General features: G+C 43.6%; 1 long non-coding RNA gene across 4 annotated transcripts in view; it reads right to left on the reverse strand.

Annotated features, from left to right (window-relative positions):
- The window catches only part of LOC123354801, an 86,363-nt gene that overhangs the window by 58,247 nt on the left and 4,301 nt on the right, over positions 1-23,815 (reverse strand). For all 4 annotated transcript variants that reach the window (XR_006574886.1, XR_006574888.1, XR_006574887.1 and 1 more), the window contains exon 3: positions 17,182-17,322. This is a non-coding gene — a long non-coding RNA (uncharacterized LOC123354801). The remainder of the gene's footprint in view (positions 1-17,181; positions 17,323-23,815) is intronic.

Genomic DNA, 23,815 nt, shown 5'->3' on the forward strand with positions numbered 1-23,815 from the left:
GAGTGAAGAGAAGACCTGCCAGAGGTGCGGCAGAGGTGCAGAGGAGAAAGGAAAGGCAGAACACAGGCTCTGCGGGTCCCTTTGGGCACATCTGCACCACAGCTGGGAGCAAACCTCAATCTAGTGAGGCTTGAGCTAGTGTGCTAAAAATAGCAGTGTGGATGGCTCAGCTCGGGCTGGAACTCAGGCTCACAATCCCACCTGACCCCTATAGGCGTGAGAGCCCATACTCCAGCCTGAGCCACAACATCCACACTGCTGTTTTTAGCCTGATAGTGCTAGTTTGTCTACCTCCTGATTGACAAGGGACCCTGCCAGATCAGCCAGGCCCTAGCCAGCCCTAGGCAACTGGGCTCTGTGGTTAGAGCACCAAGTATTCTCAGGGGATGTAATGTGACGGGAAACAGCTTGGCCAATACACCAGGGACTGACCCAGGGATGTCCAGAGCTAAAAACGTGAACTAAGCCACCACAGCTCTGCGGATAAGGTCTGTAATGACTCTCGTCCTCTGTGGATTGGCACAGAGCAGGACCTGTAAAAACCAAAAACTCTGCACGCATATGAGTTACAACAACATTCCACAGTTCCCTTTCCCCAAGGGTGGATGTCAGGTGTTTAATGGGGCAGGATGGGAGCAGTTACTTGCCCTTCCCACACGAGTCTTTTTACCCCTACCCCAGGTCTAAACTAGGGAGAGATTTGTCAATATAGCTATACCAGCAAACCCTTCTGATACAGGCATAGCTCATACTTGCTAAAAAGCCAATACCTTATTTTGTTTGGAGAATCAGTATAAACTGTATCTTGGCAAAAGCACTTTCATGCCAGTATAACTTTGTCTACACTAGCGATTTTTGTCCATATAAAAATGTCACCCCCCCACCCCCTAATCAACATTGCTAGACTGGCAAAAAATGTGTGTATGGGGGGGGAGCTGGCTACAGTTAAAGGATTGCCAGTTAAATCAAAGTAATTAATGCTTTAGTCAAGGCTAGGCTGGACACCCCCTAATGTCTGTTGCAGGCTACAAAGTTTTGTGGCTTTTCCAATTACCTGAGTCCTAGGATATCAGATGAGTGTAGCGTAGAGAGATACCCACAATATTGGCCCCCCCCCAGTGCTTTCCAGTTGAGGAGTGGTTACTGAATAGGTGGGTCCTTTCTAGTATGTTCTTGCCAATCCAATGGGTGACCTTGCTGAATGCATTGGTCCCTGCATGCTGAGGAGCCAAATTTTCACAAGAGCTCAGAGCCAGATGTTTTGGGGCAGTGGAGGGAGCACTCAGCACCTACAGCTGGGACCAAATTCTCAACAGCTTTGTTCCCATTTAGACACCGGAATAAGGTGCAGATTTCCGAGGTTGTTCAGTTCCCAGAAACTGCCATTGTGATGCTTCTCACCAGATTTTTTTTTAGAATGACTCTGCACATTTCTGGCCACTTATGGTGCTTAAAAGGGAGTATTTGACTCTAAATCAGCAGATTCTGGAGTCATGTAGTCCTGGGAAGGAGCATTAAAACATACTTCCAGCCCAACCCTCCACTTCCCTCTCTCCTTTCATAAAAGGTGCATTAATTTCCTGCAGTTAAGGTTAAAAAAACAAAAACAAAAACAACCACCCATCAAACAAATCCACACTCAAATCGGGACACCAAGAACTTAAGGTTTCTCCAGTAGTATCAGTAATAAATTCCCAATTCTGATATAGCACTTTTTTTTCTGTAGCTCTGAAAGAGCTTTACAAAGGAGTTCAATATCATTATCCCCATTTTGCAGATGGGGAAACTGAGGTACAGAGAGAAGTGACTTGCCCAGGATCACCTAGCAGGCCTGTGTCAGAGACAGGACTAGAGCCCAGGTTTCTTGAGTCCCAATCCAATGCTATATCCACGACCATGCAGTACCTCCATTCCTGTTTTCCCTGGAACTTGGGATATAACTCAATTTAGAAGTTAAACTTCTGATAACAAGCACACAGGATGCACAGGATGAGAGTTAATGCCAAAGAAAAATTTGGGCTGAATTTAGTCCCGTTTATAGTTTACATCAGCATAATGTGGGATTTAGCCCTACATCCAGCTTTCATTAGCTTAATTTCTCAACCTTAATGAGCTAGCTATGCTGCTTCCCAAGACAACTGGTCTCCAGACAGATGGGGGTTCTGGGCCCACCACGCTACTACCCAAGATGCTACCTGAGAACATAGGAATTGCCATCTCAGGTCAAATAAGTGATCCATCTAGTTTAGCTTCAGAGAAAGGTGCACAGTGATCTTGGGCAAGTCACTTAACCTCTTGGTGCTTGTTTCACTTCCCACACTTAGTTTACCTTGTCTATTTGGATTGCAAGTTTTCCAGGACAGGGACTCTCTCTCATTGTGTGTTTGTAGAGCACACAGGGACCCTGATCTCACTTGGAACATCTAAGGTGTGACTAGAATACAAATCACTAACAACTCTGGATGTTCTGGTTAGTTGGATAAATGTCCAAACCCCTTTTCCTAATTCTGCCAAGCTCTAATGGTATCTTGTGGCAACAAGTGCCACTGGGTAATTGTCACTTGTGTAGAAAAAGCATCTGCTTTGACTAGTTTTGAATTTGCTCCTTTTTGATGCCATCAAGTGCCCTTTGCTTTCACATTCTGTATTGCTTGCTGGCTCAGAGAAGTGACTTTTCAGCATCATAACTTCAGCTCAGTTCTGTGGAAGCCGAAACAATTTTCCAAGCTGTGGCCCTTCCAGAGGTAGGTATCTGGGACCAACCTGGCTATATCAGAGAAGCAAGAGGCAGGTAGCCATGATTATAGATTTCGAGTTTTCATTAAATCTGCATTTGCAGGGGCAGTGACCATTGCTGCTAGTCCCAGAGCAAAGGCCAGTAGTGGAGGAATGCTGCTACCCTTTCATTATCATGGCTGTGACGTACTGCTGAGATTGAGGGGGTATTTTTAGACTGGAGAACTAGAGTTTGAGTCTTATTAAAGTGGAAATGACATTTATACCAACAGCATCCCTCCCCCTGCTTATGTAGGTGTTGCTCATTTCCTTTTTCTCTCAGCCTCCTTTAGGAAAGGAATTCAGTTCTGTTTAGTCATTGCATGGGCTCTGGTGAGACAGAATGTGACAGGCCTGCTCTGGCAATGTCTTCATGCAGCTGTTGCATTTTCCAGGCAGACCAAGCCATGAGATTGTAGGAGGACAGGGATGTGGGCTACTAGAAGCCAGGATACAATTTACCAGCATGGCTGGTTTGCTGATTTGGACACTGCAGATTATGCCGTTTAGAGAGAACGCTTACTACTGCTGCTGATCATACAGCCTGCCACGGATATCAAGCCTACAATGCTGTAACTAAAAACAAGAGGGACAGCGACAGTGGGAGGGGGCAGATTAGAGGAAGGGTGATCCAGTGGTTAGGGCACAAGTGTAGAATTCAGGAGACCCAGATTCAACTGCCTGCTCTGCCACAGACTTCCAGAACAAGTCATTTTGGGCCAGATTTTGAAATCAATGGGAGTTAGGCACCAAAACACCTTTAAAAATCTGGCCCTTTGCCTCCCTAGGTCTCTATTCTCCAGCTTTATAACAGGGATAACACACTTCCCCCTACCTCACAGGAGTGTTCTGAGCGTAAATATGTTAAAGATTGCAAGGTGCAGGGGGGCCATATAAATACCTAAGATAAATAGATAGGAATCAGATCCTTCCTCATTCCCAGTGGACACAAGAGTCAGGGCTGGGGTACGTTGGGAGTTCTGCATGTCAGCAGGTTGAAAATTTCTCAACCAAACCAACACCTTTTTTTTGGTTGAAAACCAGAAACGAGAAAATTCTGAAAAATTTGACTGTTCCATGAAAAAAAAAAATCAAAATTTTCAGTTGAAATTTTTCCTTTACTGAAAATGAAAGTTACCAAAACTGGTTTTGAGATGATTTCAAACCCTGAAAAATGGAAAAAAAGAAACTTTTAAAAAAAAAGTTATTAGTTTTCAAACAAACCAAAAAAAAAAAACCTTTTGGTCAGCTCTAGCATGAAGCCACTGGTCATTTCAGGTGGAGTGGGGATGTTCTGCAAAATGGAGCCCAGAACAGCAGCTGCTGTGACGTAGGCAGGAGTAATGTAGAGGACATTGTAAAAGTTTTCCGAAACATCGAAAACAAATCCCAATTCTGGGCGCGCGCGTGCGCACACACACACACACACACACACACACACAGGAGTTTATTATAACTATTGATAGTAGTAATAGGGGACCCTCTGGGCATTAATCAGGATCTGTTATGCCATTTTAGATGGTGTGTTGGAGGCAATCCAGAGCAGACTTGGGTCAAATAGGCTAGAAAGCTCCAGGGAGCCACAAGAGCATGAACTGGTCCATGTTTAAAATGGCAGGTGTGCACCAGTTTAAACTCTAATGACACTTAAGTTTAGCACACAACCTGCACAGTATTGTGTATGTAACTTTAAAGTGATCTTAATCCAGTCAGCGCAGATTTCCTTCAGATGCTGCTCAAGGGTTGTAGTGAATTCTCCATCACTGACAATTTTGAAATCAATATTGGAAGTTTTTTCTAAAAGATCTGCTCTAGAAATTATGATGGGGCGGTTCCATGGCCTGTGTTGAACAGAAGGTCATAGAAATGTCGGACTGGAAGGGACCTCAAAAAGTCATCCAGTCCAGCCCCCTGCACTGAGGCAGGATCAAGTAAACCTAAACCATCCCTGACAGGTGTTTGTGCAACCTGTTCTTAAAAACCTCCAGTGACAGGGCTTTCACAACCTCTCTTGGAAGCCTGTTCCAGAGTTTAACTGCCTTTAGAGTTAGAAGGTCCCCCCCCCAAGTATCTAATCTAAACCTTCTTTGCTGCAGATTAAGTGTGGCCCCAGAACTGGACACAGTGCTCCAGCTAAGGCCATGCAGCACTACTGTTAATGCATCCCAGAATGGTGGTCGCCTGTTGCAGAGTTGCATCACACTGATGACTCCTATTCAATTGGTGACCCACTACAACCCCCAGATCAGACTGGATGATCACAATAGTTCTTTCTGGCCTTGAAATCTTTGAACAGCAAAGCACATGCTAGGGAGGATCCCTGCCCAACGGGAGCTTACAGTTGGGCACAACACCAAAGCACTTCATCTTAGAGAAGAGCAAGGTATGTTGCAAGAGGTCGCACTGAACAGGCACGTTCCCCTGTCTTATTTAGGCTCACAGGCATCTTCAGACTTCGTTGCCAGTGTGATATTGAGGGAAACCCACAAGATGAGGCCCTATCACTACCTTGCTATACAATTAAAGTCCATCCAAAAAGGAGCCATTGGACTCAGTTCGCTGCTTCCGGTCTCTCGCTATTGAAGGGGTGTGTTGATTCCCTACTGATAAGAGGCTCCAGACCCACACATCAGCCTGGGCCCTGTCAGTGTGAGCTTCCCCCACATTGTGCTCTGCAAACATAGATCTGGAGCGGCCACCTGATGGGGTTAGACCATGGCTCACTCTCAATAGCTTTTCAGTCCTTGGGCCTCTTTGTCAAGACTGGCAACAAGAGCAGAGCTAGTGCCGGTTCTGGTGGCAATTTTTATGATATGGGCATGGAACAGAGCTCTCCAGAATGTGTTTGTCATAGGCCTACTGAACCGCAACTTCTGCTCTCTGACACAGCCTGGGAACAGAACCAGCGACCTCCCAGAGAGAGGGTGCACTTCCCACCCTCAGCCAGTCTCCCAGTTATCACCTCTGATGCCACATCTAGGATAGTGACGTGGCAAGGGAGAGGAGATAGGGGGCCCCCACCGCATCACGTTTCCCGATGGGTATCGCCACCTGTTTAGTTCCAAGCTAGCCACCAGTAACGGGCAACGTGGCACACTGCTTGGCACGTTCATTTGGATGTCCAAGCAACAGGGACTGTCCCACAGCCACGAACCCTCCTACGCTCACGAGGAAACAATCAGCCTAGTGACGGTAAAGCAACTCATTTACGATCACATTGACATGCTATGGGAGGAAGGCACATCAGCAGCAGATCTCAGGCAAACGAGCATTTCCCAGTGAGCTAGCTACGTATCCCCATCTTGCAGCTGAGTATGGAAAGATTAAAGGAGTTGCTCAAGGTCACCGAGTTTAGTACAGCACGAGTTCCGATTGCGATCACTGGATCACCCTGGATTGCTTTTCCCCATTCTCCTGGAGTAACATGCTCCCCAGGCGGAGACATTGTGCAAGAACCGCCTGTTTACTGGATTACCCCTCGGAGCAGCCTCTGACAGAAGCACAGAGAAAGCCACTTTGCCTTGACACAGCCAGAGAGTAGCAGGATCAGGCTAGTTCAGGGGTGATTTTAGCTCCCCCTGTGATCAGGTGGTGATGATTCGCTTTCAGTTCTTTGAGGTGAACTGAAGCAGCAGCAACATCATCCAGCTGACAAAACAATTGCCCCAGATTTGCTGCTCAGAGCTAGCAGCGAGGCAGCATTTGGGCTCTCGGCTCTCTCTCTTCGAGAGCCATTTTGGCTAGGCTACACGGGCAAAGTAGTTAGGAGCAGGAGGAGAGGGGATCAGGGGCTTTAATTTCCTCCACAGAGGCTGCTGACAAGGACCAAAATACCAGAGAGTGCCTAACAAGAGACTAAGTCATTGGAATCGCTTTATTAGCATCACAGGTGTGAGCTGCCTGGATTGAGTTACTGGCTGACATTTGAAAGGGAAAAAGCTGAATAGACACTGCCGTGTTAGCAAGGCAATGAATGAAAAAGGGAAGGTTTCATACATGACTAGACAGACTGCTTGCACTGTGATAGATTATCATCTGCAACTGGGCTGACGGGAGAGTGACTCCAAAATAAAAGGATCCTGGTTCATCCATTAAACGTCCTCTCCCCACAAGCCGGCATTCACATCACACGCATGTGCTTATTTCATCAGGGCTGTTGTCAATGCGAGTCCCTTGTGGTGACAATAGCAAACATATAACATACTAGGAAACACATTGTTCTGGAAAGATCCCTTGTTTTGGAGCTAGTTTAAGCAAGATGAATTTAGTCTAATCAGCCGGAAGTTGGCTGAAGTGTTGCAATTTGATCAGGATGCATGATTTTGTTCTCCCCTTGAGTAAAATTTATCCCTGGTGAAGCCAATAGATTTACATCTGGGACAAATGTGTTCCACCCTCCCCTCTTTTTAACAGCACCGCAAATACTAACAATAGTTTAAGATTAAAAATAAAGAATCTGATTAGACCTTAACCTCACTGATACACACATTTTTAGATAGAAACTATGTTTTTACTACAAGAATGCATTGATTTAACTAGAGCTGATTTTTTAAATTGATCTAGTTCAACTTGTGCGAACCCCTAATGTAGATACACTGCAACCAGTTTATAAGCAAGCATGAAACCAGTGTAAATGCATCTACATTAGGAATTTGTACTGGATGAACTAGATCGATTTTTTAATTGATTTAATTAAACCAGCATTTTCTAGTGCAGACATGATCTTGGTCTGAGAATAGTTGCATCAGGAACTTCAAGCAGTTATGAGAGAGTTTTGTCTATTAGTACCAGAGTTAGTGGAATAATTAATTTAACCTTTTCCAGCTCATTGATGGTCTGGAGCAATTTATACTATTCTTGAGTTTATTCATAATGAAAAATTTGCAGAATATTTTCTACAGATAATTAGTTATTGATCTCTAAGTTTACTCATGACAAATTGCTCCTGAGTAGTTAGTGTGGGATTTATTATTTCTTGACTTGTATTTTTGGGCTATTACTGAAGGAGCATAACTTAGAATCAGGTTCCGGGGGAGGAAATACACCCTGTTAGACGATCCAAAGTTTCCAAACTTTGTTTTCCAGTGAGTTTTCTCCAATGTTTGCTTAAAATGTATCGAACATTCTTAGCAGTAAGTTCAACAATTTTATAAATTAACATTCATGGAAAATGTGTCTTAAGTATTCATTCAGTTCGGTCTAGTATTGTGGTAGCAAAATACATTGCCACTTCCTCCTGAACGGGCAAACACAGGTCTATGTTGCAGTTTGGCAAGGCGGACAAGTAGCCAATAGGTTGAGAACTCATGTTGCCTACAGCCCATTTTAAATCTAGCTCACCAGATCTAGAAGTCTGGTGCCAAGGGGTCAGTTAACTCCCATCCTGCCTGCTTCCCACCCTCCCACCTATTTCCATGTCAGGCAGAGATCTGGTAACAAAGGGGATCTGTCCTTCAACAGCAGAAAGATTGTTCTCTCCACCCACTCTCATACAACTCTGGCCTAGTTTTATGAATTGCTAATCTAAGCAGACGTAAAGGAATGAAAAACAAAAACAAGAGCGTGACGGAGAAGAAAGGGGGCAGCAAAGAAATATGGAGTTAGACAGCAGCGCAACTGAGTACATGCTTCTTCCTGCAGAAAGCAAAGCATTTCCCAGCATAGGTACCTCCAAGGACAAGACCACAGTAAAAGGCAGGGAGAGGTCTAGGATCTGAATGGGGAGCTGTCAGCTATTTCTGTACTGCATTGTTCTAAGGGTATAATAGCCCCCTCAGCAGATGCCAGGCTTCCACTTTCAGAAGCCTGCCAAGCAGACATCAACTCTTGTGTCTTCATTAATAAACCGAGAGCTCTTTCCTTTGTTTGTCTAAGCGAGAATGAGTGCACTGGACCAGCCAGACACTGCTGAGATACATATTCTCAGTTGCTTCATCTGCAAAATGGGCAGAAGACACTTATGGTCTGTACCCTAAAGGCTTAAATTGCAGGATTTCCACTGGGGCAGTCATCGTTGCACCCACTCCTCCCATTTTACAGCCAGGTGACATAATTTGCCATTGGGCTCTATGTTCTTGCAAAATAATCATAGACCAGAAATCACAAGGCTTTGATTGTAAGCCCAGTTTGGATGCTGATTTGCTGTGATGCTTTAGATTAGCCATCTGTAAGTGACTTAACAGAGGCTCTGAGTGTAAAGAGGCCAGCGATCATGAGCGCACTTTTCAGGGGTTTGGGAAGTCTGACTAGGTGATAAGAACACAAGAACGGCCATACTGGGTCAGAGCAAAGGTCCATCTAGCCTAGTATCCTGTCTACCAACAATGGTCAATGCCAGGTGCCACAGAGGGAATGAATAGAACAGGTAATCATCAAGTGATCCATTTCCTGTCTCCCATTCCCAGCTTTTGGCAAACAGAGGCTAGGGACACTATTCCTGCCTATCGTGGCTAATAGTCATTGATGGACCTATCCTCCATGAACTTATCTAGTTCTTTTTTGAACCCGGTTATAGTCTTGGCCTTCACAACATCCTCTGGCAAGGAGTTCCACAGGTTGACTGTGTGTTGCATGAAGAAATATTTCCTTTTATTTGTTTTAAACCTGCTGCCTATTAATTTCATTTGGTGACCCCTAGTTTGCATGTTATGAAGAGAAGTAAATAAGACTTCCTTATTTACTGTCTCCACATCAGTCATGATTTTATAGACCTCTATCATATCCCCCCTTAGTCGTCTCTTTTCCAAGCTGAAAAGTCCCAGTCTTATTAATCTCTTCTCGTACGGAAGCCGTTCCATAGCCCAATAATTTTTGTTGCCCTTTTCTGAACTATTTTCCAGTTCCAATATAATATGTTGTTTAAGGATCAAAGAAATCAAAGGGAGTTTGGTACCCAGTTCCCATTGGCTATTCTATGTCTAACTCCTTTGGATCTCCTTTCCAAAGTCAGGCTTTAGCACAAAGTATTATTAGGGCCAATCAGGAGCAGAACTGAGAACAGAATTCGAGACCTCGTGCACCTGGCCCTATGCCCATTCACTGCAGCCAGGGGGCCTCAATGGACTCTTCTGATGTGAATTCTCTAGTGAAGCATCCAGAGGAAGGGAAGGCAAAGTATCTAGTCCTTAGGTGAAAACTTGATCCCACTTTTGCAGAAGTCTCATTACCAGGAAAATTTAATTAAAAGGAAAGAAAAACCAAACCCAAACTCAGCTCCTCTCAAAACATATAAATTTCACCAGCTTTGCTGGCCACATGCTATGCGACTCATCACCACTATAGGTATAGTGGGGCCTATACCCCCTCCGCCCTGCTCAAAAGAGAGAGACTCAAAAACCAGCATTGTTCACTTAGCCTGATTTTCAGAGGTGTTCAACGCTCCCCGACTTCAGTTTGGATCATGGGCATTTAGCAACTCAGGGCGTGGGGAGAATAAAAATTGAGCCTGTAGTCTTCAATCCGTGGCTCTTTTTAAATAATTAAGCAAATTATGCAGCCTCTGAAGTTTGATACGCTTCAAGCTTCCGCATCCTCCACGGGCTGTGTCTAGCATCAGATGCTGACACTTTGTTAAAAGCTTTTAAAAAAAGTAGCTTGCGGATAAGCTGACACTATAAGGCTGTTGCGTGTGCGTGTGGAGAGAGACCGAGAGAATGTTCTCACAGAGGCCAGGAGTGCACAGGTGAGTTACTGGAAATCAGTAACCAAGGAAACTAATTGGAGCTGACAGGAAGCATATTGTGCCTCATCACCAATGCTAGAATAGGCTGTGAAGAGGAGATGCTGTTCCCTGCATCCCCCAGTGTGCAGGGGAATAAAAGAATGACCAGTCCAGCTGCAGGCTGGAATTCTGGGGGGTCAGATTCCAGCTCAGCTACACCAGTGAGAATCCAAAGTAAGTTCACTGACCATAAAGGAGTCACTCTTGCTTTTCACCAGGACAAGAGGGAGCAGATCATGACTCAGAGGGATCATGCCTTCAATGTTGAACCCACTGAAGGACTCCAATTCGCAGACATAAAAAACATCCCTCTCTGTTCACGAAGCTCAGCCAGTTTTTAGCACTGCAACAGACATGTCCTGGCTTGTTTAACGTCGGCACTCAGATTGGCACAGCTAATTCAGTCTGAGTTCTCTGCTGTGCATTGAATTATACCCTGCCAGATTCTGAGTTTGGTGACACGTGCATAATGCTGGAGAAACCCCGTTGCATCAACAATGTCCACCAGATTTACCTGGGTTGGGAGTAAGATCAGAACAGGCTTTAGTGATGGCTGCCCCAGTGTGCAGATTCTAAGAGGAAAAATGTTGGCTCAATATAGAGAATGACTCTGCTCTGAAACATTTTCTCATTGGACCAATAATGCACCTATCTGCCCCAGGAAGGTGACTGCCCCAGTGCAGGGCTGCATACATTTGGGGTTGTTAATTATAGCCCCATAAGATTATTTAAAAAAAAAAGTGGGAAGGAGGGAATAGGGCTTTTTGTCAGAAACAGGAATTAGTGCCTTTTAGTTGTGACTCTAATGTGACAGTACTTGTTCTGGAGCTCCAGGTGACGCTGCTTAATAAGAGACAAACCTCAAAGTGACTTCACATCAGTCACTTCAGACTTCACCCAAACTGCAGAGATCTGCCAAACAGGTTTGGAAGCCCGAGAACTGGCATGTTCTGCTTCCTGTTAGCCTGCCCCTCTCACTGGACTCTCCCGCCACTGAAGCTCCACCTTAATTTCTTGGGCCCTGCTTCTCAAAGATATTTGGTGGCTAACTCCCATTGATTTCTCTTCACTACCTTTGAGAATCTGGGCCTTGGAGCCCGATTTTCAGAAGAACTGAGCACTTCCAGGTCCTAGTGACTTCAATAGAGCAGGAGCAAACCCCATGTGCATGGGCCAGTCAGTCAGCTGCATTGGAGAGATTTTTTTCACCCTGCTCTGAAGCATCAGACAGGAGCCTGAACCAGATGCACTGCTGTGCTGATCTCCTATGGCAAATCTTCAGGTTTAAGGTAGGTAAATGCAGGCACATCTGCTCTGAATGAAGTTTAGTGAAAGAATTTCTATGGGGAGAATTGTGTGAATTTCACTTGTAAATGACATCCCCATCCCAGCTCCCCCCATAAGGGAAGATTCCACACACAGGGCACAGGACAGCTCTCCTGCCTCTATTTTAGTTCCTGAGCTAGAATCATAATTGCAACTCTCCTGCAACCCACTGCATGGGTTTTAGTAGGCCTGAGCTGTGCAATACAGATTCAGTGGCTACCCCACCGTTTCTCAATGCAAAGGTGTAGCCCATATGCTGCTGGCATGGATTCCACCTTCCTGCTCCATATAGGATGGCAAATAGCCCCTGCATCTTCTCTCCTCCCTATGCAGCAGCATCACTGCATTAAGGGCTTTCCATGAGCCCTAATCACTTGGGTGAAGATCATTTTTAGAGACCTTATTAACCACTCCCCACCCTGGTTACAGATCTCCTGCCCTTCATGATTTTTGTGCCTTTTTTAAAAAAAATACAGATTCCTCAATCCAACCCACAGTATTTCTCCAAACATGTAACAAAAGCCTTGAAAATTTTTAGTCCATTGAGTCCATGATTGAAAGAAACATGAAGTAATCTCCAAAAATACACTTCACATTGTGTGTCTAATAAAAGTTACGTTTGTAAGGGGGGGAAAAAAGCCTTGAATAGTTCTTAGCACTCCCAGCTTGCTCTCCTTCACACAGCTGTATCACCACTCTCAGCCTCAAGAGAGACTTCAATACACCTTCTGTTTAACAATTCATGCAAATCAATATTTCCCTGCCATGATAAGTTAGAATGAAGTCTGCATTTGCTGTGCAGAGGAAATAATTACATGGTTTCCCTTTCTGCTCCATCTTTAAAGGGTGTGCAGTGAGGAACAGAATGAGCCAGTGTTGGAGAGAAAGGAGATAAATATGCTTTTAAGGGAACATCTCCTTTGCAAGTCAAATGGAAAAAAATATGTATCACTACATAACAGACAGAGGCAAACTGTGCTCTCTGTTAAGCCAGTGGTTTCCATTGGCATTTATCCAATGTTTGGCCCTCAAACATTGGTCTCTTTTTGTGATACTTAACATATGCGGATCCCTTTGGGTCATGATTCTTACCATGGGTCATCAGCAGGATTTGAACCAAGGATTTTTCACACCGTAACATTTACCTGTTTTGTACATCCACTAGCTAGCAGCTATAGCAAGTTGTTACGGTCTCTTGTGCACTGCCAGTGACTTGGTATGTGACCTTGAGTGAGTCATCTCACCTCTTCATACCTCCATTTCCCTCCTCGCTTGTTGTCTGTCTTATCTAGACAGATTTTAAGCTCCTTGGGGAATGGAATGCCTCTCACTATGTGTTTGTACAGTGCCCAGCACAAAAGGGCCTGACCTTGGTTGGAGTCTTTGGACACTACTTTAATAGTTATTTTAGCTTTATTAGAGGTGGGCTCAAACTAAAATCCTGGCTCCAAAACACCCTAAAACTAGTGGGTGGGGTGAAATCCAAACCTAGATCTAAATTTTGGATGTGGCTCTTTTATAATGGGGTGAACCCAGACATTCAGCTTAATTCTTATATACCCCTAGTAAGGTTTTGTAAGATGCTTACCTTGTGTAAAGGTAAGCAAGTATCATTATCTCCACCGTACAGCTTGGGAAACTGAGGCAGGAAGTGGGGTAGTGATTTGCCCAAGGTCACACACAGGCCAGTGGCAGAACTGGAGGTAGAACCCAGGGCTGAAGATTCCCAGTCCAGTGCCCTATCCATTAGAGAACACTGCCTCTCTTACCAAAGTCATGTTTTAGATCAGACAAAAGCCAGGATCCCCTACAGGAATCTAAAGGGTACAAGATTCCTCAAGTGCACTGTGATACAAGGGTATGAATTAGTAATTCTGATGGCAGTACAGCATAGCCAATGAGGCTTAAGAGTCAACATTGTCCTTCAGCACCTTGGACAACTCCCATTGCTGGACTCCATCACAGTGAGTAGTAATGTACAATGAAAAGCCCATTGAAGTTGATGAGTGGTGGTGTGGGACCTCCCATTGATGTCCGTGGGCTTTGTATCAGGTTCTAAAACTGTCTCATAGTGACAGCTTCCAGGGGGTGTGCAGAGTTGCTTGGCATTATGATGCAGCATTGGCACATCTTCCACTGGTGACATTTTCTGCTATTTGTATCCTTGTCCATAACTCATAGGGTTTCTTGCAGGTTGTTTAGCCACCTAAGGTCATTAGTAGACCCTACTGCAGCTCACGTAGCTGCTTTACACCTTCACTGTGTAATGTTTCTTGTGTATAAATTCAACCACACTCAGATTTGTGGAGGACACCAAAATTAGAGAAGGGAACACACACAAAGGGATAGAACCAAACTGGAAAAAGCAATCTGGGCAGATGAGATTAGAGTGTCAGGGACAGCAAGTTGTCACAGGAAAGTCTGTCCTAATACATGTAACATGCTACAAATAGACAACATGAGGCCGTTCCCTCTTTAATACTGTCCCTGTTAGAGCCAAGCAAATAACTCAGAGGCAAAATTGTCATCCTTCTCCATTCAGGAGTCATCCATGAACAGCTTCCAAATCCCCTGAACGTATTCATTATGCAGTTACTTGCTGAACAAGTTCTCGCTCCGTAGACTGTTCACAAGCAGTTGGTTGTAAGTAAACAAACCTCTAAGGTGCACTGGCTAGTTTTGATTGGAGACACAGCTCACATGGCGTGTGTGTTTTCCAATTGGACAAACATCACTTTGAAATCAGGTTTAACGTGAGATTTCAAAGTTCATTGACCATGGAAATTCTACATCATTTACTGACAACGTGCTGTTCCCAGTCTGGATATCCTTTGATGCACTGAGCTACTCATCTACTGTTAAGATAAATGGAAGGGGAGGTGCTCAGGACATTGCTCCCTTACGACTCCATCCTCCATTCTCATCCATAAACTCAGCTGGAGTTGATGTGCAATTTGCAACTTCAAAATAGCAACAATAAAACGATGAAAATTCATGGAATTTTCATCATCACAACTAAGTCCTGCTTTCTAACCAGCTGTAGTTAGAGCACCTCTGGTAGTTAAGTTAGCTTAGAAGTTTGAACAAATATTTGTGGAAAGATTAGTTTTGTTGCACATGCTCTGTTCTTACCCTAATATTGATGTTTCCTGTAACCAAGCAGTGTAATTGCTCAGAGAAAAACAAAAGATCAGGGCTGGAAAGTGGAGGGGTGCTCTCAAGCAATAGTCTGTAGATGTGGAAGAGTGAGAGAACCATTTCCTAGAAATCCAAAGTCACAAAACCCAGTTGACTCAAACTAAAGAAGACCTCACACTAAGCTAAGAGGCATTGTGCATGTTGCTTAGCGAGGTGGCAGTTTATAATCTTTAATATGCTTCTAAAACACATTCTGTTAATTCTCAGCTAAATAGAATGGACTTAGCACTTTACAACGAAAAATAAATAATGAACTGCTAAACAGAGATGTGCCACTCCTGTGCCCCAGATAAACTTGTCACCAGCGATTTCCCCCCCCACAACCTCCTTTGTCATGTTAATATCCTCTATCATAATAAGGATTCCTAGCCATGGCTGAGACTCAGTTTATGCTATTTATTTTAATGACATTGTTTGTCATCTTAACTAGCTTGTTTACTGCTGGGACTCTATTGTCATTTTGCCAGAAGTCCTCATTTACAGTTTCTTTATTATTATTTTAAAGATTACATTGTTTGGAATTTGATGCAACCAGTCTATGAAACTCCCATGGCAAGAGGACACAGATGTATTTGGAGTTTTGATTTAGGGGATGTTTCTCCCCCACCCCCTGTCAACCTCAATTAAGTGTTCTCCCACCCCCATGTGATTCTGCATCACTGTTCTTTTTTCCTTACTTTTCACTTTGTCTTTTAATCTTTCAAAAGATACACAGCTGGTTATGACATTGTAATGTTGCCATAGATTTCAAGTTGTGGGAGGAATTTTAATTGTGAACGTTTTTTTGGGAGGCAGGGGGCGGGAGGGTAGTAATAGTTTTTCCATCTGTATCAGCTGATTTGGTCATTTTAAGCTCATTCCTCATCTCTTGACTCGGCCATATCTGAGAGCTCTCTACCCTTGGATTAGATTGCATTTCATTTCTCTTTCTTAGGAGATGTCTCCAATCTTGACATGCTCGGTAAAAATCTGATGTTAATTAAACCATTTACATAGGTTTGGAGAGAACATAATATTTCATGTTTCATTATACTGTGTATTATGTGGAAAAGCTAGAGTAAGATAGCAGGACACATTAAAAACAAACAAAAATCTTTGACACTCCAAACAACGAGGGAGCCATAGAGACTGGCCATGTACAAGATTCAATTACCAATTATCTGTTGGTGATCTGTTTCAGCCAACCGTGCTCAGTGTAACTAAACCCAGGAATGAGCTATTTGCATCTTTGGGGAGATAGCAACTTATTTTTTGCCTTTGACTGACCTTCTCCAGCTGCTACTCCCCTCCTGGCTTGGCCTCCCTCCTCTGAGGTCAGAGTTCAGGCAGCTGTTTGCCAAGGCACCTGTCCTCCTGTGAACACCACAACAGTCACACCTCTCTGTTTCCAGTTATCTTAAACAAAAGCCAGCTGCGTTGGGTATAGGTCAGATGCACGTCCCAACATCAAGGTTAACCAGAATAGACAAACATAGCTGGATAGGCTCCAGACTTAGAGTCAATTTGATTAAACAAGATGAAGACACCTGATAGATTAAAACATTCACTCTCTCAGGCTGGCCGGAGCCTCTCTCTTTCAGCATCCCAAAAAGGCAAATCTCTGACTAAGGAAGTCTGCATACCACAATAGCCGAGGGCCATTTTTCTCCCCAACACCCCTTATTGAGGGGGTCCCAATACTCATTAGCTCATCAAATTAACATGCACATCTCATCCCTTCTTCCAATTCAGATGATCAATAAGCCACCTCTTTTTACACAGTTCCTTTGCATGCAAGCACATTAAAAACACCCCTATAAACCCATCAGCAACAGGCCTTTCCTCCCCACCAATGATCCCCAATGTACTAAAAGAGACACTTGTTTACTAGGCAAACCTTTGAAGAACTTAGTCTAAAACTTATCATACAAGTTATTCATACATTAAAAGTGACAGAGCGTTGGGTTTTGTTTAATATGACTTTAAACGAAAGAGCTTAAGGAATTGCATCACTTCCTTATAAGTTTGTCATGGACAAAAATCCCCATGTATTTCCTACATGAAAATGCGCCCCCAGCTTCCAATCAATTAATACTTTTGTGTGCAAATAAACTTACTAACTTTAACTGGCTAATTTTTTTATAGGTTACGTGGAAATATGTGCAAGTGTATACTGTACTTACTGGCAGGACACCAAAGAAGTTATTAGCATGTAGGAAAGGGATGCAAGATGACTCAGGAGTGTCCCCAAATGGTTCTGTTTGAGTCTTGCTCTGGAGGATCATGCCTGGGCAGTCCAGATGACAAAGCTGATAGAGATCATGCTGTAAAAATAATTTAAAAACTTCAGTTAATTACAAGATTACGAGCCCAAAGAGTGACAAGCACATTTGTGAACCTTGCAATCATCTTATGCCCTATTAATACAGCAATATAGAAATGTTGGAAACATTGGGAGTGTAGGAATCAAGCCATCTGTATTCCCCAATATACCTAAACACTTCAGAAGTTGCATCCAAATGTTATGTTTTTTTCTATGCACAAAGAATAAAATGCTCTCAGTAACAGTTACCTTTATTTTAGTCCAACAACAAAATAGAACAGGAGCAAAGTGTCTAGGAGGGAGTGCAAGGTGTGTGCCTACAGCATTCTGCATTCAACTGAACATAAAATGGCTCCCTATTTCCGCAAATAGCAAAATCTTTTGAGATTTAAAGGTGCAGTAGACAAGATGTTGCTTGACCATTTACATAGTTAAATATGCTACCTGTGTACATGCATTTCCAAGAGAATGTTGGTCCATCTCTGAATTAGTAGCATTTCTTTCTTGTGCTGGCTTAAATATCTAGATTCCCTGTTTCAAGCTCAGTTATCGGGAAATGATTAGAAGCACAAAATCATAGTCCCTGCTCTCCAAAAATCTGAGCACTTTACACACGTTTGTTAAAACTCACAGTCCCTCGGTGAGGTAGAGAAGTACTAACCCCATATTACAGACGTGGAAACCGAGGCACTGAGTGGTGAAGTGATTTGCCCAAGATCTTATAGTGAGTCTGCAGCAAAGCTTGGAAAGAACCCAGAACTTTCGCTTTCCAAACAAAGGCCATCCCATTTTTAAACTCACTCTCACCCACCATCCAGGCCTCCCTACTGGTAATTTATTTCCAAGTAGTGACTCTCCCTGCACCATTTACACCCAAACTTGCCATTCCCTCCTTTATTTATTTATTTATTTATTTATTAGGGGGTGGGGGAGAAGAACCACACAGATCTTGCAGTGTTTACTACAACACTATTGCTTGGCTGAACAGTCAGCAGAAGCAATTTCCAGAGGCATAGCCCTGTACTGCTATCTATCAGTAAATGGGTTGGTCTCATACCTGTGGCTCAGTATTCTCCTGCAAAGCCCTCTGGCTAGCAGCTGGCTGGTGAGAAGATTAATGTGGGGGCTATATTTTTAAAAGTACAGTTCAATTCATGTCAGAGGCGAGTCCAAAACAAACTCACATGGCTGAGCACCTTGTAAGATACATTGAGGAAGACTGAATCTGAAGTCAGATTCAGACTTTTTGGGTTGTGCCTCTGTCTACATGGGCTTGGAAGGATTAGAGATTTTAAAATTGGTAAATATAAATTTCACTGTGTACTCAAACTGATGAAAAAAAATATTTCCATCTGTCAAGGCTATTTCCCCACTCCAGCAGTTTGCGTGCAGAAGGTGGGGCCCCGCAAGGATTCTAAAAGTTAATACTGGCCACTCCAGGCTTGTATTAAACCCCCAGCTTTTCTCTGACTTTAAATTGGTAGATGTTGCCACCACCCAAGTGCAGAACTCCTTTGAGAGTCCAGGAAGGCGCACTTAGGAATTCCTTCCTGTGGAGTTCCCTCAAGCCCTTTCACCCCCCATCCGGGGAAGAGCTGAGAAAGAAAAAAAAGGAAATCAGCTGTTGCCACCACCTAATTAAATAACGTGCACAAACCTCTTAAGACACAAAAAATCCAATTCTGTTCTTAAAAAAGGAGTAATAAAAAAATACATCTGGGAACTCAGGCTATTGCTAGATTTTAAAAGATCAACTACAAGGATTAAGCACCAAGAATAGCTTTCTTGAGGTCCAGCTTAAAGGTTATAAGCAAAACAAAGCACCTAGGGTTAGCACAGAGGCAGTGGCGTAGCCAGGTGGAGGGAACATGGGTAGCGATAAAAAAAAATAAAAATAAAAAAGGCACCACCCACTGCAGCGCTTTTACTCACCTGGCGGTGCTCTGGGTCTTCGGCAGTGGGCCCTTAACTCGCTCTGGGTGTCTTCAGTGGCACTGAAGGACCCCGCTGCCAAAATGCTGCCAAAAACCCACAGAGTGTCTGAAGGTCCCGCCGAAGACCTGGAGCGCTGCCAGGTGACTAAAATAAAAGCGCTGCAGCGGGTGGCGCCTTTTAAAAAAAAAAATCGCTCCTCCAAGTGAAGTAAAAAGGTGCCAAGAAATTGACAAGGCTCAATGGGGGAGCAGCCGCTGCCCGCTCCCCCACAACTATGCTACTGCACAGAGGAGTCCACAAGCCATAAAGAAATAAAGACACAGAAACCTAATTGTGTCTTCCTTGACATTTCCTGATCTACTGAGATATCTGGGTTTCAAATGAGTAGTTTCTAGGTGTGATACTGAGGATTTTTCATATCTGGCCCCAAGCATCTTACAGCATAGCTCTGCCCTGTCCACCTCTTCCTGGGAGAACAGACAGATAGACAAAAGGGGTCTTTGTTTCAAATTTTAAAAGTGCTAGCCTTCCCATTGGCTTTTTTGGCCAGGTGCCCACTCACTTTCTTCTGCCTATGCATAGCAGTCAGACGTTTTAACCCTTTACAGGTAGAGCAATTAGAGAACCACTACTAAGAGGGATTTTATAGCTACTGGCTGGCTGGGTGTCCATAAAAGGGAGCTACTCCCCTCCCTTCATTTATCACACCATCATAATAATTAAAATTTACAGAAAGGCAAAAACTGTGCTGCTTGAGAACTTAAGAGTTTGATTTAAGGATATTTACTTTGTATATTTTACCATGTGATGTTGACAGTTTGTGATTTAATTGTTATAAACTGTTAACTTTCTGGAATCAATGTCTACGGTCATTAAATAATAATTGTCTGACTCTCCCATAATTTCCCACAACTAAAAAAAATTAAAAGTGGATACAAATTGAAGAAAAAGAAAAGAAAAGATTATTTTTAATCAGTATTATCCATTGACATCCTAAAAAATAAATGCTGAATTCTGCCAAACCTATGTGTACATGAAGGAATGTGGATGCCATTTCATTTCTGGACATTTGATTAATAGAAACACACGAGTCAGCTCCGCATTGTTTTCCCCAACCCTTCACCCCATCCAGCCATGCATCGAGTGGTACAGGCGCTTCACGATGACCACTAACTCTCTGTGCCTGGTGGATTATAACATATGCTGTCTATGGAGAGAGAGGAATATCTGTAGTCACAGCGGGTAAATGAGTGCTGGATGTAACAAATTTAATAGCATGAATTATTTACAGATACAGTCAGGATTGCCATCTCGTTACACAACAGTCGCAGCAGGGGTTATTAATTTATAACTACAGCTAATGAACTTTTATGGGAGCCTTGTTTGGTTAACAGTGGAGATGCTCTGGAAGGCTCCTCGGGAACCCACTGCCCCACCCCTACAGTTCAACCCTGAGACACTGAACTCGGGTACCAAACCCCTCAGTTGGCTGAAGATGTACTCTCCCCTCTAGGGCTGGGCAACGAAGAGGTGGCACTATCAGCCGGCTCCTTTAGGCCTGAATCCTGTATCAGGATTTGCTTGTGTGGGCCTCTGCATCTGTACAAAGAGCCAGTGGGATTTTGCAGCTGCAGATCCCAACATAGGATTAGGGCCTAAATTTGAATAGCTTCCAAACCACTGTCATCTTCTGCTCTACAAGCATGGTGAAGACAGCACCAATATGCTGTACACCCAGGCCTCTTTAAAGGTCTTTGCTCTGACTAGCTTTTACAGGCAGCTCAGAAAGCCAGATGAGACTTGCTGGACCCTGCAGCTTGGGAAGCAGGAGTACAGTCCTTTGGGAAGGCCACCATCAGGAATCACTATTCTGGAGTAACTCCCACTGTGGACAAGCCCTAAAACTTGTATGAGAAACCGGAGGCATGGAGACAGGGGCTAGCTAGATGAGGACCATGCTTTGGGATGAGGAACTTGGAGTGGGGAAAGATACAGAACTAGGGAAGGTTGGAGAGGATGCGGCAGGGAACAGGCAGAAGTGTCTGGGACCACTTTGCCCTCTCGAGCCTGTAATGGCACCCATGTTTCCTCAGTCTCACCTTCCTCTGTCATCAGCAACATTCCTTGTTTATTACAGGCTGGGTGTTCTGAGGATTTCCCCAGCAAATATCTGTGAAACCAATGGGCAATTTGTCCCAACCCCCTTGAGTCCTGGTCCACATTGAGGATGACAAGTTACTATTGTTATCAATTACTCCAATAGCTCAAGGAGCAGAAGACTGTGCAGTAGCACTAGAAGGTTCCAGCCCAGCTGATGATCCATGTAGGTGTCAAGATAATCATAGAAGATTAGGGTTGGAAGAGACCTGAGGAGGTCATCTAGTCCAACCCCCTGCTCAAAGCAGGACCAACACCAACTAAATCATCCCATCCAGGGCTTTGTCAAGCTGGGCCTTAAAAACCTCTAAGGATGGAGATTCCACCACCTCCCTAGGTAACCCATTCCAGTGCTTCACCATCCTCCTAGTGAAATAGTGTTTCCTAATAACCAACCTAGACCTCCCCCACTGTAACTTGAGACCATTACTCCTTGTTCTGTCATCTTCTACCACTGAGAACAGTCTAGATCCATCCTCTTTGGATCCCCCCCTTCAAGTAGTTGGAAGGCTGCTATCAAACCCCGCCTTACTCTTCTGCAGACTAAATAAGCCCAGTTCCATCAGTCTTTCCTCATAAGTCATATGCCCCAGCCCCTTAATCATTTTCATTGCCCTCTGCTGGACTCTCTCCAATTTGTCCACATCCTTTCTGTAGTGGGGGGACCAAATGATGTGACATGATCAAATTTCTGCTCACCCCACAGGGATTTTGTGACAATAAATTCATTAAGATTTGAGAAGTACTCAAATACTACAGTGCTGGGCATTGTAGAAAAGTTAGTGAGGAAATTAAGAACTATTTTTAGGGCACGATTTGAATTTAGTGCGCAATCAATACAACGTGTGGCCATACCTTGAACAATGAAGAGAAAACAAAATATTGAATAGCTGCTCATTAAGTGAGCTCTGCCCATCGTGCACATTGAATAAGGCAGGAGGCCTGTGGTAAAGATAATATGAGACCCTGTAATTAAAAGTAATCTCAAGACAAAGAATAGCTGTAACATGGCAAAAACCACAAAAATGTCCAAAAAGTTCTTTGAATGTATCAGGGACAAAGTTTTGTTTCAGTTCTGGTTCTAACAAGGAGTAATTTGCCTTCAACCTTCAGATTTGCATCAATCTGGGTGAAAGTGATCATGGAATAATAGATTTTGGGATTCTAAGGAAAGGAAGGAGTGAGAGCAGCAGAATAAGGACAATGGACTCCAAAAAACGCAGACTAACAGAACTCGGAGAACTGGAAGGAAAGGTCCCATGGGAAGAAAATCTCAGAGAAAAAGGAATTCAGGACAGCTGGCAGATTCTCAGAAAGACAATATTAAAAAGTTGTAACAGCAAACTATCCTGATGCAAAGGGAAGACAGGAAGAATAGGAAGACTCTGATGTGGCTGTACTAGGAGCTTTCTGATGACCTGAAGATCAAAAAGGAACCCTATAAAAAGGGGAAACATGGACAAATTGCTAAGGATGTGCACAAAAGAATAGCAGAAACACATAGGGACAAAAATCAAAAAGTCTAAGGCACAAAATGAGTTACATCTTGCAAGGGGCAGTAAGGAGAGATTCTTTACATACATTCAAAGCAAGAGAAAGATGAACAAAAGTCTAGAACTCACAACACATGACATCAGGAAGGCTGAAGTATTTAATGCCTATTTTGCTGCAGTCTTCTCAAGATCCCCTCCAGCCCTACATTTCTCTGATTCTAGACCGCTTACCCACAAAGGGGGCAAAATAAGGTTGTGCACACAACTTTAATGTTGGCATTTACTCTCTTTTGAATGATTGACCTTTGCAACTTGAATAATGTTCTTTTAACTCAGTTTGTGTGCACGTAACATATTTAAGATGAGAGCTGAGATCGTCATATGACTCCAGGAGCCCTATGCTTGAGCTTATTGTGCCTGTACTTTAACGTGGCCCTGGCCAGAGACTCCATTTTAATGAATTCCTGCTTGTGTGTATCTCACCATCTGCAAAAACAATTGAGGTTACTCCTACAAATTCCTGTTAAAGCATCTTTAAGTCTCTTTTGAGCATTTTTACAGTACACTGTTTATTCTGATAAACAGGCTGATGGCTAGAGTGTATGCATCTTCACACGCATTATTCACCCAATAGACGGCTGATGCAGGAAATCAATCTTCATACAGTAGGAACTCAATTCACATTAATGACCGCAAGGTCCTTTATAATGTACTCTAATCTATTTTGTAAAGCTATTTCAGATGGAGTAATACCAATCCTTGTAACAGACCTAGCTCTGCTGTTAACTCTTTGCTGATATGTGGGGAGATGCTCAAAATTGCAAAGAATTCAGGTTGGGGAGGATCAAGACCAGGGTTTTTGAGAGCGACTAGTGATTTTAGGTGCCTGGGTTTGAGACATTTTTAAGG

The sequence above is a fragment of the Mauremys mutica genome, chromosome 22 (genome assembly GCF_020497125.1).
Source record: "Mauremys mutica isolate MM-2020 ecotype Southern chromosome 22, ASM2049712v1, whole genome shotgun sequence".
Lineage (NCBI taxonomy): Eukaryota > Metazoa > Chordata > Testudines > Geoemydidae > Mauremys > Mauremys mutica.